The sequence below is a fragment of the Vombatus ursinus genome, unplaced genomic scaffold (genome assembly GCF_900497805.2).
Source record: "Vombatus ursinus unplaced genomic scaffold, bare-nosed wombat genome assembly UNPS02009824.1, whole genome shotgun sequence".
NCBI classification, from domain to species: Eukaryota; Metazoa; Chordata; class Mammalia; order Diprotodontia; family Vombatidae; genus Vombatus; species Vombatus ursinus.
Window position 1 is genome coordinate 11,340,127 of NW_020949602.1, and position 6,054 is coordinate 11,346,180.

Below are 6,054 nucleotides of genomic sequence, written 5' to 3' on the forward strand. Positions count from 1 at the left end.
CCACTTGGTCTCAGCCCCAACCTGCACTCACAGACTCAGCAGAGTAAATAAAAGGATTCTTACACATCTCCAAACTTTCATTTATTTCCCCTTCATGTGGCCAGAATATCTCTATACTGTCATCCTGTCTTCCATAATGCCCCATCCAAATGTGCAGCTCAGCTGAGATTTCAGAGAAAAGATGAAGACTCAAGAATAGTAATTCATTAGGCTGTTTTTGCAGTCAGAAAAAGATCTCAGAGGTCAATGCAATATCCAATATGAAGGAGGGCTCATTCCCAAACCTTCTGGCCCTTACTGCTGGTTGTCTCCCTGCAGACTTAGACAGGCAGAAAGAAAGAAGGTGGGGGAGGGAGGTCTTAGAGAACAGGGTGAGGGCCCTAATGATGCTTCGCTGGGCTTGGGCCAGTACAGTCCAGGGAGGATCTCAGGGGCCAAATCTGGAGAGAGAGAAGTCAGAGGTCAACAGGAACAACACAGGAACTGGAGACTTGTTTTCTTCCTCAGGTCCATACCAGGCAATTCTCTCAAGCTGAAGAAGGAAAGACAGACTCGGGGACATCCTCCAAGTCCCCTCTGGCCTTCAGCCTCTCATCATTCTCACCACCCATCAAGTCCTCAACCCAACCTCTCACATACCCTTCTCTTGGCTTGGCCCCCTTTACCCCAGCCCCTCTCTCCTTCCAGGCCCCTAGAGTCTCACCTCAGGTTGTAAGAGAGACATCTGACCCCTGAAAACTGTCATTGCCTGGAGACAAAGGAGGGAAATGACCCAGTCAGGGATGTGCATTCCAGAACCAGGGTATATGAAGGGAAGGGGAAGCCAAGGCAAGGCTACTGGGCTAAGCCTCTCCTCTGCCTTCTCATTGCTCAAGTCCCTGAGATACCATGGGCTTGGCCCCTCCTTCTACCCTCCATGTCTACCCTTCACTTACCTGCAGCCTGAACATAGTCCCCTTCTTTTCCACCTGGAAAAGAAAAAAATTTCCAGTTAGGAATCCAGGAGAGGAGACCACACCCAGGTCTCAGGAGTTCACTGGTTTGTCTTGGAGACAGAGAAAATTACAACCCGGACTGCACCCCCCATCCCCCACTCCAGTCCAACCTCTGGATCCAAGAAGAAGACAAAAGAGGCCCCACAAATGGGCACTTCCCCACCTCCAGGGTTCCCAAGGCTGGTCTACAGCCCCCATCTGGGAAGACAACCAGGCCTGGTGGCAGAGATCCCCATATGCATTGCTGATCTGAGTCTGAAGCACATTCCCCATTAGGCCAGCCTGTTATACCCCTGCCTGGCATCCTCCAGGAAAATGGTTTCTATTTCTTTATCTAGAGTCTTAGGGCCCAGCTGAGAGTTCCTTAGATGGGAAAGAAAGGACTTGGGGACAGAAAGACAAGCTGCCAGGTGAGGGGAAGCCAGGATCTCCCTGGTGCCTACTTCCTAAGGAGCTCCTCCCATTCACTGCCTACCTGAATTCTTCCTCCAGATCCCAACTCCAGCAATTGCTGCAATGAGGAGGAGGACAGTAATGACCCCCACGATGACCAGGGTGGAGGAAGACTCTGGCTCTGAAATGGAAAAGGCAAGTGAGAGGCCCTGATCCTCCTCTGGCCTGAAATTCATTAACCCGTCACCCACCTCCCCCCAGTAACTCCACTTTCCTCTGGTCTTTTGGGGTATGGGGATGGCCTTTCCCCAGGCTCTCCTCACTGTCCTTACCCCACTTCAAGGTGAGGGGCTCAGACAGGCCCTCGTGCTGAACTCGGCAGGTATATTCCCCTTCTTGGCCCACTTCTGGAAGGTCCCTGGTCTCAATGAACTCCACGTCCTGGAGTGTTCCTCCCCATCCCTCAAGCCAAGTCAGGGAGATGTCCGCGGGGTAGAAGTCCTGGGCCCGGCACCGCAGGGTCACCTCCCCATCGGTGCCAGTGTGGCGGGTCACTCGGGTGGAGGGCGGGTCTGGAGGCAAAGGTCAGCGGCATTTCCAGGCTCTCCCTCTTCCCCCTCCCCTTCGGGGACACGAGGACAGATGTGGGAGGGGAAACCACCCACAATCCAGGCCCTGAGGTACAAGGGGACCCCGGGGATCGGGAGCCCTGGGCTGACGCTGCAGGGGACACTGAGAAGGGCGGGTCAGGGGCTGGACGAGGCAGCACCAATCCTCTTCAGCGCCTCCTTCCCCATCTCCAGGTGCTTCTTCAGCCACATCACGCACTCTCTCTCTCTCCACAGTACTCCTCTCTGACTCCAACTTGCGCATGGTGTTCACAGCCCGGGGAACTAACGCCGTCCAGTCCACGTGCAGGTCTCCGTGTCCAGGGCCATGCAGTCCTGCCCGTCGTAGGCGTGTTGCAGAAACCCGCGCTGGAAGGTGAGTTCGGCGGAAACCTCGCAGCCGTACGTGGCCTGAACAGTGTGGACCCCTGCCCCGCCCCCAGCCCCAGGTCAACCCGGCCAGCCTTTCCACGCCAGCTTTGGGAGCCCCTCCCCCGTATCCCTAGGGGGAGCACGGGTCCGAGCCGGCCCCGCTCCCGGGCCCACGTGGGTCACTCACCACCCTCGCTTTGCTTGAAGCAGTTCAGCAGTTTCTCCAGGCCCACTCGGTAAATCTGTGCGTGTGCCCTGGCGATCCGCGTGTTCCGCTCCCAGCAGCCCGGCTCCACCCGCTCCATCCGCTCCACCCACGGCGCTCGAGGCTCCTCCCTCTGCCTCTCGCTGTCGCTATCGAAGCTCACGAACTGCTGATCGTCCACGTAGCCCACGGAGAAGAACCGCGGCTCCCCGAGCTCGGGCCTCAGGGAGTGAGAGCCTGAGACGTGAAGCCCCCGGGCCAGAATCAGAGCAGTGACCGCGTAGACCTCACCCCGGCAGCCTCGTGTCTGCTGCCAAGCCTGGGGTGTGACCCTTGATCCTGTTACGCTCAGGGTGTGATCCTGGACTCCCTACTCCGCCGCCCGGAGATTCCTCCTCACTCCTGGCATCCCAGCCCCTAAGCCCCTGGCGCTGCTGGCACACAGGGCCGGGCGATAGGAATTCTCGAGATCACCAAAACGCTTTGAGATCACCAAAACGGCTTCACTGACAACCCCCCGCAGGTCCTAGTGCCCTTTCGATACTCGTCACACTAACCCCAGTTGCGCTCTGGTCCAGGTCCAGGGTCTCAGCCCCCACTGTGGGTCCTCATCTGCCCCCATCCTCATCCCCCCGCCCCCCACGACCTTCCGTGAAGCTCCTGCATCTCTGTCCTCGCCCTTGGATGCCAGAGGGCTCCCAGACAGCTCTGCTCCTTCTTAACGCCCCCAATCTCCCTCTCGGCACCTCTGCCTCAAGGCGCCATGTCCTCACGCCCACCCACTAATCCACTCACACACACTCCAGGGACGAACACTAAGACACCCCCACCTCCTGCCCGAGCCCCGCTAGGGGGTGGCAGGCTACTTGTCCCCGAGTCTCACACACACACACGTACGCGCACACGCACACGCACACGCACACACACGCTTATTCGTGGCTTCTTCCTTTCAGCACCACCCTGATTTCACCTGAGATGAAGGAACCGGTTCCCTGGAAACCCACCCTGGGCTGGTGCCGGAGGAGCTTTCTGTAGGAAACCCCATCCCACCCACACGTCTACCCCTGGATGCTGTGTCCAGTCCCCAGGCGGTCGTTTAATATTATTCTCTACTTACCTGGCCCAGGTTTCTGGCAGGACCAGGGTCCCCAACAAAAAGAGAGTGCGCTGATAAGGTTCCGTGTTCCACAGGCAGAGAAGTACGGTGTTTAGAGAAGGACGAATCCCTAACTTCTGGTTGGCTTCACAGAGGCTCTGCCGGCCAATAGCAAACGAGAGGGAAAAAAACGTCATTGGTGACTGGGCAGAACGAGCACTCACGTTAGGAGACCAACAGTGAAAATGACTACCCCTCCAATCTCCGTGATAAGAAAACCCCAAATGAGATCACAAAGAGTCAGACACAACTCAATAACAATAAAAGGAAAGAGCTTAATTATCAAAATGGGGAAGAGTACTATTTCAGCCCAAGGTTGGTTCTGAACTGCCTGGCTTTCAAATATAAAGGAAAGGAAATTCAAAAAACATAAGACTATTGTGCCCCCATGAGAAACCGCAGGAAATTATGTGTTCCAAAAAGCAGAAGAGCTCAAGATGCAATTCAAGGTGGCCTACCCTGCAAATTTGAGCCTAACTATTAATGAAAAAAAGGTGGATGTTCAATAAAAAGTGGTGTTTGAAACAGTCCTGAAAAGAAAACCAAACTTGGAGAAATTATTTTCTTCTCAAACATCCCATCCAACAGAAATTCAAGAAGCCTGAAATATCATGAACTAAACCTCACAACACCTTTTCTTACAGATGAATCGTTGTTTTTATGGGATAAATTGCGGAATGGGAGGGTGCATAAATGGGGAAAGAGGAGGAAGAAGATAGAGGAGAACATGTAATGTACCCTAAGGCTAATAGCAAACAGTGTATATCTCCTGTAGCCTCTCAGGAAGAAGAAAACCTACAAGAGAATGGATGAGAAAGCAAAGACGGGGATTGAAAAAAGGGTTAGGGTTAGGGGGAAAGTGGAGACCTTGTTTAGTGGCAGGAGGGGATATCACTGATGAATGTTCCCATGGGATAAGAGAGATGTTCTGTAATAGGAAATAGGGATCTTACAATGGATATAATCAGCAAGGACTAGTGCTTAAAGAGACTTAAAGAGATTCTCTTAAAGAGAATCAAAATTTCTCATGACAACTGACATGCAGAAGAGTGATAGAGCCTGGACCCAGGGAAGAGATTTCAAGGCAAATGGGGAGGGGTGGAGAATGTCAAAGAGGAAGGAATGAGCAATAATAAATTTAGCTATTAGGGACTTAGGAAAGTTCCTAGAGAGCAATGTCCTCTTTATCATCTAAAGAAATTGGTATTTTTAAGAGTGAAGCACAGCTGGAAAAAAAAAGGCTGGGGGACAAGATCTACAAGGCAATAATAATGAAGCTATTTAGAAGAAGGAACCTAAAATGGTACTTTCAAAACTTTAATTTCATGAGGAATACAGAGGCTAAAGAAGGAATAAAGAAATATAAGGTTTGTGAACCAAAAAATAAAGATCTAGAACAGACAGAAAGGGAAGGTCCATAGTGAAAAGAATTAGAGAAGTAAATCCTTTTTAGAAAAAAAGCACAGAAAATGAAATTTTAAACAATTAACAAGTAAAACAAGTTGAAGAGAAGGAGAAGAGAGATTTTGCTCTATGACTAAACAGAGGAAAAAAGAGGGGGAGAATTAAATAACTAGATAAATGAAAAAAAGAAAAATAAACTAAAAAGTTCATCAAATCTCCAACACTAAGAAAGGGAGTTACGAACAGGGGTGGGGAGTGAGAGTGGAGGGATGAGAGCTAGTGGGAGTAAGGTTGCCTGAAAACAGCTTAAACCAAAATAACTGATGAGAGGTAGTACTGTTTTACAGAGGAAGAGGAGGAAAAACCCTAATTTGGAAAAAAAAATAGAGAACCAAATGGAATAGATAAAGCTAATTTCATAACATTAAATGTGAATGGATTAAACAATTACAATAAAACAAAAAAGTGACAAATTGGATTTTTTAAACCACAATTTGTTCTTTATAGGAAACACATTGAAAAAATAGACATACACAGAATAAAAATGAGGGGCTGGAAGTAAATGTACTATGTGTCAAGTGAATCCAAAAAAGGAGTTGCCACCAAGCTATCAAAGCAAAAACTAACATTTTAAATAAAACCCTATCAAGCAGACTACAGAGATTTATCCAAGAAATTTTTCCTTGTGACCAAGTTATATTTTTCCATTTATACCATGAATGCAAGGATGGTTCAATATTAGGAAAATAGTCAAGATAATTAATCATTAAAAACAAAAACATCCAAAACCACATGATTATCTCAGTGATGATGCTCTCAAAACCACATGATAATCTCCAGATGAAGAAAAAGCTTTTGGCAAAGTATAACACTCATTTATAATAAAAATAAAACAAAGTGTAGTCAGAAGGACCTTTTTCA

The 6,054-nt window shown here is 49.5% G+C and overlaps 1 pseudogene; it reads right to left on the reverse strand.

Moving 5' to 3' along the window:
* Positions 1 to 437: 437 nt before the first annotated feature.
* On the reverse strand, positions 438 to 3,866 carry LOC114036295 (annotated as a pseudogene).
* Between the last annotated feature and the right edge of the window lie 2,188 nt (positions 3,867 to 6,054).